The following is an 11,769-nucleotide window of genomic DNA, read 5'->3' on the forward strand; positions in this document are numbered from 1 at the left end:
GTGGAGGAACAAGTTTCACAACACAGCCCTAGTAGCAACAGCTTTAGCAACAGGCTTCTTTGGAGTGGGATGTTCAATCTCTTCTAGGATTATGAGGTAACCTCTGTCCTGAATCTCTGAGGCTTTCTGTATGCAGGAATGGCTGATGAGGCTTTGATCCTTGCACTTTTCCCTGTGCATAAATGCTTTTCAAATACTTTCTAAAGATGTGGCCAGGATACTTGGCAGCAGTTCATCATCTTCTAAGCCTGAGTACATCAACAAGGTCAAGAGGTTTACTGTCAAGAGGCTGCATCTAAAAGATGAGGTCCGTGGTGAACTTCAGTTCTGTCTTAGGGGATACTGAGGAAAGAACATATGAAGGGGAATCTGAAGCTCAGCTGTTAGGTTCGTGGTGAATCTCTGAGTGCATCATGCCACCAGTCATGGTGACTGCAACACCTTGACTTACCATCTGGGAAGTAGGACTGTGCAGATTTGCTAGTGTTACTGAATTTAAAAATAATTATGTGTCTGATTGCCCATGTCACAAGGGATAGACTAATGATGGTTAATTGTCATTGACAATTGAATAGATTTTAAAACATCTACATGCACCTGGCTATATCTGTGTGAGCCTTTAAGATGAAGGGTTTTAACTCATGACAGAAAACCAAACGTGAATATGGGCTGCATCATTCCATAAGCTATAGTCTCAGATTGAAGTAAAAGCAAAAAAAAAAAAATGTATTCAAGTATCAGCATTTATAATCTCTAGACTTCCTTATTGTAAACACAATGTGATCAGTTACATTATGGCCATCTATCATGTCTTTCTTCCATGATGAATTGTATCTTAAACCTGTTATCTGTAGGTTGTATTTGTCAGATATTTTGTCACAGTAGGTGAAAAAAGGCAATGGTTACAGGTAGATATTTCTCAAAATATTGTTAATGAATATTAAAATTATGACAGTTTAACCAAATATATTTGTACAAGCAATTATGAAATATAGCCATATATGTGGTAAACAAATTTAGCATAATCTTTCATCAAAATTAAACTAACATGTCTAAAAGCAAATTTATTTATAATAAGAGAAGAAAAAAAAGATAGTTAATTAACACAGTCTACCATTAAAATCCAAGAAGATCAAATCTGGGCAGAGAACATTAATATAATATAGAATAAATTTACAATACTAAAAATATTTATCATATACATAAAGTGCAGAGATCAACTATATACTTACTGATTATTTATAAAACTACATTTACAGAACTAAGAATAGCAGATGATAAGACAGACACTGAATTTGTACCACAGAGAACAATAGAAATATTCTTTCATATTTATATATTACTTGGACTAAAATATAATAAATAAATACTAAGCAAATATTTGAGCTGTTCTTACAGAGGTCTGTCTTAACTGTTTACAACACAGTAGGGGAACACAACAAATGTCAGGTCACTGGCAAATGGCTTGCCTCACATATATGAGACTATAGGTTCCATCACCAGGACTGCCAAAGGGGGTAAGATTGGATATGTCTTTCTTCCTTTTTTCTCTATTCAATACAAGATGTATTATGTATTGTTTATTTGATAGAGATATAATGGCTCTTTCTTGAAATAAGCTTAATGATAAAAACACACAATTAGTTTACACTCTTGTTACAGATACAGCTAACCAGTTCACATTAGTGAGATTATTCATCTAGGAATGTGTAGTTACAAATATGCACTTATATCTAAAGTTTGTGAATGTTACAGAGTAATGTTTGCTGCCAATTACTGTCCCTTATAGAAAGGTATATTGTGAACTTGATGAATTCTAATAATGTTTAAAGTAAGTTTGCATATGCTGAAATAAAGACAAAAGATGTATCTCTTATACGTAAGAGTTCAGTGGAATCTACTTGGTACCTTGTGAAAATGCTTTGAAGCATTTAAGAGGTCACTGAATTTACTCCCCCAGTGATCCCTGATTTAATGCAATCTTAGATAAAATTTACTCAATGAAATCTGATATATCGCATTTGAGATATTTATTTATCATGTATTTATTAACAGATGACTATTATCTCCACAAAATATCTTTTAAGAAAAAATTATGGCAATATTGAATACTTTAAAAAAGGGCCTATAATGTCACTAATTCTCTGCATTCTTTCTGATATTTTTTTCTAGCAGAAGCAATTTTTCTCATATTTTCATATATTTTCACTATATTTTTCTTCTATTTATCAGTATTTTGTTTGTGCAGAACAAGGGAGATATCTCGGCAGTGAAGAGCCTGAATGTTTTTACAGAAGACCTGAGTTCAGTATAATTTTTTATTTTTATGTTTTTCTTTTCTTTTTTTACAGTTTAACATTTCTTTATTTTCTTTTTTTCTTTTTTCTTTTTTTTACCAGTACATTAACTGTTTACTATTCATTTCCAGTTTTTTGATAGGTTAAAAAATCATTTATACATACAAATAATTTTGCCTCATTTTTAAATTTTAACAATATAAAATTTTCACTATACACGGTAAATTCCTTATCTAATTCCCACTTTACAGCCAGTAGCAAAGTAGTCCTTACCTACAAATATATTTTAATTGCTGTTCCAACTTCTCAAATAATATCATATAGTTTCTCTTATTTCAACATATCATTTATATATATATATATGGTGATTGCATATTTTCTTTATTTACATTTCAAATATTATTCCCTTTCCCAGTGCCTCCCCACCCCCGGAAACCCTATTTTATCTTCACTCTCCTATCCCATCCCCACTCCACTGCTTCTATGAGGGTGTTTCCCACAGTCACTCACTCACTCCTACCTCCAGACCTCGAATTTCCCTACACTGGGTCATCCAACCTTCACAGGACCTAGGGCCTCTTCTCCCGTTGATACCCTAAAGGCCATCCTCTGCTATATATGCAGTTGGAGTCACAGGTCCCTCCATTTGTATTCCTTGGTTGGTGGTTAGTCCCTGGTACCTCCGGGGGATCTGGTTGGTTGATGTTGTTGTTCTTCCTATGGGGTTGAAAACCCCTCCAGCTCCTTAAGTCTTCTAAATAGAGGAGACCCCATTGGGGAGACTGTGCTCAGTCCAAAGGTTGGCTGCAAGCATCTGCTTCTGTACTTGTCAGTCTCTGGCAGAGCCTCTCAGGAGACAGCTTTATCAGTCTCCTGTCAGCCTGCACTTCTTGGCATCCACAATAGTGTCTGGGTTTGGTGACTGTATATGGGATGGATCCCCAGGTGGGGAAGTCTTTGGATGGCCTTTTCTTCAGTCTCTTCTCCACATTTTGTCTCTGTATTTGCTCCATTGAGTATTTTGTTCCCCTTTCTAGGAAGGACCTATGCACCCACACTTCAGTCTTCCTTCTTCTTGAGCTTCATGTGATCTGTGAATTGTATCTTGGATAATCTGAACTTTTGGGCTAGAATCCACATATCAGTGAGTACATACCAGGTGTCCTCTTTTGTGATTGGGTCACCTCACTCAGGATATTTTCTATTTCCATACAATTGCTTGCGAATTTCCTGTATTCGTTGTTTTCAATAGCTGAGTAGTACTCCATTGTGTAAATGTACAACATTTTCTGTGTCCACTCTTCTGTTGAAGGACATCTGGGTTTTTTTTTTTCAGATTCTGGCTGAATAAATAAGGTTGCTATGAACATAGTGGAGAATATGTCCTCGTTATATGTTGGAGCATCTTTTGGGTATATGTCCAGGAGTGGTATAGCTGGATCCTCAGGTAATATTATGTCCAATTTTCTGAGGAATTGCCAGACTGATTTCCAGAGTGGTTGTATCAGCTTGCAATCTCACCAAAAAATGGAGTAGTGTTCCTCTTTCTCTTATATTTTTGGTTGTGAGCCTAGCCTTTAATGGATGATATATCTCTCCAGCCCATTCCTCTTTCTCCACATCCTTGCCAGAATCTGCTGTCACCTGAGTTTTTGATCTTAGCCGTTCTAACTTGTATGAGGTGGAGTCTCGGGGTTGCTTTGATTTGCATTTCCCTGAAGACTAAGGATGTTGAACATTTCTTTAGGTGCTTCTTTGTCATTTGGTATTCTTCAGTTGAGAATTCTTTGTTTTTAATACTAAGCTTTCTGTGCTGAAAATATACAAGGAAGTAACATTATACAAACTTTGTATAGTATACTTATCTATTTAGTAATATATTCATGATCAATTAACACAACCATAAAAGAAGTAATAATTTCTACATACTTATTTGGCTTTCTAAATTCAAATCATTTTATATCTTTTGAAAATTAATATGTTCTGTCTCAATAAATGCAGTCAAACTCTTAAGCTACATTCAGTGTGTTACCATTATAAAAATCTTCCAAACACTTATGCCATTAGCAAATAATAATATTAAATTTAGTCCAAGATATTGAAAACACATAATAAAACATAAAGGATTTGAAAATAACATATATATGTTTATATACTATATATAACATTTACAAATACATATTACATATTATAAACTACATTTTCCACTGTGTATGCAATATCCCATAAGTGTGATAAATCTATAAATCTTTGTCTTAATTTTTATTTCAAGAATTAAAACCTATTTCTCGTGGATGATTTTTTACAATAGTAAAAAAAACCAAGTAAGGCATTTGCAGTGAGTAGAAGCCCAAATAAAAATGATGATCATTTATTCTGATGTAGAGGCATATATCAACGTTTTGTTGATGGTGTGAGTAATATAATGAACATAACATAATGTACTTAACATATAAAAACTTAATCTTTTTAAAATAAGCAAAGCCATTCAGAAATTAAAGATAGCAGTTATGGTTTTAACTTCTCCTTTCTTGCCAAAACATTGATCAGTGTGCATAGCTAAACTTGACAATTTAGGAAGAAACAAGAAATATATACTCTGTTTTAACCTTTTTCATAAAATCTAATGTTTTTAATAGTTGCTCCTTTATAATTTTACACCATTAATTAAATTTATCTAAATAAATATGTTAGTGTCAAACAAGAATAAAATAAAAGACATGAAAGTAAAAGAACTATTTTGAAAAAAACAAACCCCAGAGATTTCTCAGATTATATCTCAGAAGGAACATACTATTTGCCTACCACTTCCAAAATCCTTAAATGATTAAAATTATTTGTAGGTTACTTTATTAATTTACTTTAATACTTGTATATTAAGGTTTTATTGTATATGAGATTACAATCCATTAACCATCATTTCAGGTTTCTGTAGTTCTAGTTGGAGAGTCTAAGTGTACTCTTCTCATGCATGGTCAACTTATAAGCATTGAGAAATCCCTCATTGCAGAGTACAAGCTGTTCTGCTCCCATTTGTAGAGGAAACTCATGCCACTTGCTGCTACAAATCTAGTGATAGATGCTGTCCTAAGATGATCTTCTCCATTAGTCAACTTAATGCTGTTTGTGACTTCATCTCACTCCAGTAAAAAACTGCTGTAATCCGACATCTGACAGCATATTCTGTACTTTGTGGAGAGCCAGGATTCCTTATTCACTCTTGATGATATGCAATTTGATATAGCCATTAAGAAATCTATTTAGAGATTTTTCATAATAGTAAAATGGGAACAAGAATGTAATCCAAGTATTAAATCAGAAAATTCCTCAAACTGTAATAAATAATTGTACTCACATGTTTATTCCTGTGTTAGTGAGTATATCTCAAAAGTTGTTGTTGTCCAGTATAATTGTCCAACAACAGATGACTGTATAATGAAAATGTGTAACATATATGTGTGTGTGTGTGTGTGTGTAAATTACTCAGATCTAGATAAAATTGAAAACACAAATTGTGCAGCACTTTGCAATGGATAATAGTAATGGACTTAGAATATATAATATCAAATAGCATCTCACAATCTCAGAAAATATAAGTATCATGATATTTCTCATGTGTTTATTCATGCCTACATGTTCTCTGTATGTGGGCAGACATATGTGCATATATGTATAATCAAATGTACTCATGTGTATCTAGAACCCACATGGTGGAAAACAGATAATAACTCCTACAAATTATTATGTGACTTGTTATTATTCCACTAGTGTACTATGACATGTTCATGTCTATACATACATACACATTTACACAATACATAAAAATAAAAATAAAATTAAAAAATGACAGAGATTTGATTGAGGAAGATATTCTTATGTAAATGTCTGTCCTGCATATCTCCCCCATATTTAAACACTCCATTTCTCTAACTCTTAATTTTGTTATGGTACCATTCCAAGGTGTTGCAAATACTCAGATAGTATAATACTTTTGATTGGACTAACCACTAAACATTATACCTCATGTCATTTTGGGTTACTCTCATCAGATTCAATACTTCACTGCCCTTAGCTAAAATACAAATTTCTAAAATTGTGGCAAAATTCTCCACTTTCATTTTATTCTACTCATGAACATTAAGAAAGCAAACTATTTGTGTGTGTAGTGTTTGTGGAAAATAATATATGTGCTTCTGAAGAAAGGTACATATGGAGGTGATATGAGAGCAAACAGTACCAGTCACGGAATATATCCATACTATTCTGAATGCTATCACAGAGAAACATGCAAATTCAGGTTACTGATGTACTACTCAAAATACCAAGAAAATGAAATGAAACTTAATATCCATTTGCAGAAACTAGAATGTCTTTTAGGTAAGATAAGTCAAGTTCAGAGAACAAATATCACTTTCTTCAATGGAATACTAGACTCCGATGTATACAAACATATAAATATGAGTATCTTTGTGTGAATGATCACCAGTGGTGGCTAGGAAGTAAAAAATAGACATATGAGAAGGGAATAAGATTTTGAGAGCCACATGTTTGGAAGATAATAGAATTCATGCGATATAAATATTGAATGGGTAATAGTATATGTAGAAGGGAAACACCCAATTGGTGGATAAAGGAAATGAAGGGGTAGCAGAAGGAAGATCCAAAATAAGCTATGTTTAAATACTTTTCTTAGCTTGTGAGTCTTAGTCCCAAACCATAGAGCGCATAGATAAATGAATGATTTATCAAGCAGTACTCAGAAGCAGGAGAAATATACTATGTGTTAATGACACACAGGACTGTATGAAAAGGCTTGAAGACAAAACTGGAAGCTAATAAGGCCACGGCACATAAAACTTGCAGGTTTAAGTATTTAATCATAGAAAACAAAGAAGAAGATGAAGAAGGGAAGCTGTTGAAACTCATTCTATGGGCAAGCACCAATCACTAACACTAGTAATGATACTCTGTCATGCTTGCATGTAGGAGTCTAGCATGACTGTCCTCTGAAAGACTTCACTCAGCAGCTGACTCAGACAAATACAGTCTCCCACAGCCAAATAGTCGATAGAGCTTGGTGACTATAATGGAAGAATAAGAGGAACGATCACTGTCCCAGAGTGGATAGGAACTCCACAGGAAGAACAAAAGTGTCAACTAACCTGCAAGTTTTGGGCTCTCAGCGATGGAACCACCAACCAAAGGACATACACAGACTGGACCTAAGCTTCCCCACACATAAATAGCAGATATACATCTTGGTCTTCATGTGGGTCCCATGCAACTGGAGCTGGAGCTATCCCAAACCCTGTTTCCTCTATGTGGACTATGTTCTTCTATCTGGACTGCCTTATCTGGCTTCAGTGGGAGAGAATGTATCTTGCCTTGCCACCCTGATGTGCCAGGGTGGGAGGTGTACATAGGGTGCCCCACCCTCTCAGAGGAGAAAGGGAGGAGACATTAGGAAAGGACTGTGGGAGGGAGAGACAGAGAGGGTGCAGTGAGTGGGAAGTGACTTGAATAAGTAATAAATAAATAAATAAATAAATAAATAAGAAGAAAACAAAATAAACCATCTTCACAAACTAGAAATCTACCTCCCTATTCCCAAATATTCTTCTCACCAGATATACGAAATGGGGTTAAAAGGGACATGGATAACAGAATAAGCATTGTGAGAAGCAACAAAATCATAAAGATTACAGTCTACATTAGCGTAATGACTTCCAATTTCCCACTTATTCCTCACAGTACATTAGGTTCTCCCTGCTTCAGATATTCCCCCAGGAATATCTTCTCTCAGTAGGCCTCACCATAAACTGCAGGGCAGCCTATGAGCCAAAGGCTCTTCTCTCAGTCATTGGTCCCGATTGTATGCACCATAGACACATAAAGTAGGCTAATGAGTTAAAACACATCAACTTCTGCCTCTGCAGCAGCTTCATGTGGATTTATCCTCCTAAGAATGTGTTAAGGAAAGGCATTCTATTAGCATTTGTAATAACCTCACAAAGCCTTTTCGTTTAGTAGTTCATGTTGGAAATGACTTTTCTCACTCAGATTTGAAAGAAAAAAATATGAGAATGAAAGGTGAAGCATTTGATTTTAATCATTCCCTTAGCAGCGTTATTAAAGGTATGCATCCTTTCACCATGGCATTAAGATCCACATATTCTCTTTATCTTATTTAAGCAATTTACTACAAAATTGGCTTAATGTGCATTTTGGAGTACTGCTTTTATAAAATTTAAATATAGCCCAAATAAGCTCGCTCATGAAATTCCATAACAAACAGTACTTTATATTCTTCTTAACCTAATACACTATTTATGAATCACTGTTTTCAGTACAGTGACAGACAGGAGTAACAAAGGAAGATTCCCCGAGAGTTAAAAGGATGTTTTATATTGTTTAGCTCACATCTCAGCCTTCAGCCTCATTCTTACTGTCTCCATTTGCTTCCTCTCTTCTATCTCTGTTTCTCTCATCCCTCTTTGTTCATGCTTCTATGATCACACTTGATCAGGTTTTAGCAAAGTCTGCATCTTTCTTTTCTTATGTAACTGAATTCGTTCTAGCTTCTATAAACAATATAGGGTAGTTCTGATTATCATTGGTAACTCTAAAGGTGATAATCTGACTATTTTTTTCATCCTCATGTACTTCTCCCATCTTCTAGGTTGTATTTTAGTATATTCATGTGAATAAATTTACCTAAAGATATTAACTTGTGTTGAAAACTAACTACCAAATAAATTCAACTGTGCAATTTTTAAAAAGCACTTATGTGTGAAGTTCACATAAATCTAATTCTTAATATTGACAGACTTTCATTTCACCCAGACTGCCATAGGGCATTGAGAAGGCTTCTCAAACATATTTATTGGTTATTCAGATTTCTTCATTTATATAGTTCTTACATATCTGCTTATTTTTCTCTTCCAACATCATTAATTTTAATAGTTCTTTTAAAAATTTTATGTATTTATCTGTTAATAATATATATGACTATTTTGCTCTGTTGTATGCATACAATATATAAAATTTTGACTTTATAATGCTTTTGAGAGATTTCTTAGAAATCTTTCTTTGATACTTGTACTCTTTCCTGTATTTTACCTTTAAATTTAGATTTCAGTCTTTATAGTATCATTGTAACTGTATAATATACATGTCTAATTTCAACATTCAAATGCTAATTCTGAGAAATCAGGAATACATAAATATTAAGATATTATACTTTTCCTCTTGTCATATTTTCAAATCATGCTTTGAAAATATACTGAATTCTGTAAGTTTTAATAGATTGCAACTTTTATTCTTTTGCTTGTCTGTATTTTAGTAGCATTTTGAGAATTGTTAAGTCACTAAAAGACCTCAAGATTTGATAATATAGTAGAAAATAGGAAATTTTGTTTATTTTAAAATAAAATTTATGCATCTTTAAAGTGAATAACTTAGATTGAAAATCATCTATTACAAATCTCTTGTTTGTAGCTATTATAAAGCATAATGCTTAAGGATCTACTAAGATGTGGAATGAACATAATATTTAATTGGCTATTTGTCTATGACTTATGATTTAAATAAAAGAACAAAAGACAGTTCAGTTGCATTTTTGATTTTGTGTACATTGCTGTTACACCAAATGTCAAGGAATATGGTGTCTTTGTGTTAGATGAGGATGTGAACTGGAACCTGTGGAAATCTCCCATCAGATATGCACAGCACACATTTCTTGGTTTTGAAACTTTCATTCAATGTATGTTTCTTCTTCTTAAAAAACTAGTTTGTGGGTCTTTCTGGACCTGGCTGAGCAAGAGACACCATCGTGGGTGTTGACATTCGCCAAAACAAGGACAGAAAAGTGCGGCGCAAGGAGTCCAAGAGCCAAGATATCTACTTGCGGCTGCTAGTCAAGCTGTACAGGTTTCTGGCCAGACGTACCAACTCCACCTTCAATCAGGTTGTGCTGAAGAGGTTATTTATGAGCCCCACTAACCGGCCACCTCTGTCCCTGTCCCGGATGATCCGAATGATGAAGCTTCCTGGCCGGGAGAACAAGACCATTGTGATTGTGGAGACAGTCGCAGATGACGTGCGGATTCTGGAAGTGCCCAAGCTGAAGGTGTGGGCACTGCGGGTGAGCAGCCGGGCCGAAGTCACATCCTCAAGGCTGGGGATAAGATCCTCACCTTTGACCAGCTGGCTCTGGAATCTTCCAAGGGCTGAGGCACTGTGCTCCTGTCTGGTCCTCGGAAGGGCCGAGAGGTGTGCCGACATTTTGGCAAGGCCCCAGGAACCCCACACAGCCACACCAAACCCTATGTCCATTCCAAGGCCCGGAAGTTCGAGCGTGCCAGGGGCCGAAGGGCCAGCCGAGACTACAAAAACTAACCTTGGATCCTACTGTTAATAAAAAAGCTTTGGATATTGATGGTCAAAAAAAAAAAACAAAAACAAAAAAAAAGACAACTAATTTGTGTCTTCTAGGAGAATATGCCTAGATTCCCCTACAAAGTGGGTATCGTACAAATTTGTAAGGCTGAGTTCTTCTAAATCTACCTGAATAAAATATATCTGAACATGCAGAGAGATTATCTTGAACACTAAAGAAAAAAACCCTGTACAAGTCTGATTATAGATGACATTTGTTCATTCACTGTATCCTGCTCGAAATACAATGTTATTTCATTTCACATATGCACTGAAATGGGACAGAAGGTTAGAAGATGAACATCTAAATTATGTAAACTTTTTCAAGTCCATAAATGGTTTGTTTTTCTTTCAAAAAATATGTAATGATTTCTGAGTGAGGGTAAATCACATAATAAAAAAACAACTAGATAAATATAAGTTGATTTTTAAATTAAAAGTCAATGGGAGAATTATGGGGGACATAAATGCAAAATTTTCAAAATGAATATTAGATGATATTTTCTAATACCTGGGGTGTACTGTCAAAAGTATATTGTAATCTTTTCATTATTTTTTACTTTTACTTTTATTTTTTTATTTTTCCCAATCTGCTTTTATACCATTTTAACTACATGCCAGTATTAAGGTCAGTTCTAGGTTGGGGAACTATCAATATAATAGATCAAAATAGCCAAGGAACAAGCAAGACAATAAACAGAAATAGTCAAAGAACAAGCAAGGCAATAAAGAAAGTTTCATGAACACTCCCATGATCACTGTTTCTAAGGGCTTATCAGGATGATCAAAATATCTGAGTCTAATCTCTGTCCTAAACCCAAAGTCATTTTCATACCTGAAGCCTACTCTTTGTTCTAGCCTAGGATTTAGATTCCTGCCTGAAATTGTCTCTTTGTTCTAGACTAATGTTAGATTCCTGCCTGAATCCCTTTTCTTGTCCTTGGTCAATATCAGATTCCTGTCAAGCAGCCCATTTTCTTGTCCTTGGCCAATGTCAGATTTAAGCCAAGCAGCCCCCAAAGCTCTCAATGTCTCC

At 34.7% G+C, this 11,769-nt stretch overlaps 1 pseudogene; it reads left to right on the top strand.

The window, feature by feature from the left end:
- LOC114623287 overlaps nt 1-10,694 on the top strand; it is a 92,322-nt pseudogene extending 81,628 nt beyond the window's left edge.
- The last annotated feature ends 1,075 nt before the right edge of the window (nt 10,695-11,769 follow it).

The sequence above is a fragment of the Grammomys surdaster genome, unplaced genomic scaffold, assembly GCF_004785775.1.
Source record: "Grammomys surdaster isolate TR1022 unplaced genomic scaffold, NIH_TR_1.0 196, whole genome shotgun sequence".
NCBI classification, from domain to species: domain Eukaryota; kingdom Metazoa; phylum Chordata; class Mammalia; order Rodentia; family Muridae; genus Grammomys; species Grammomys surdaster.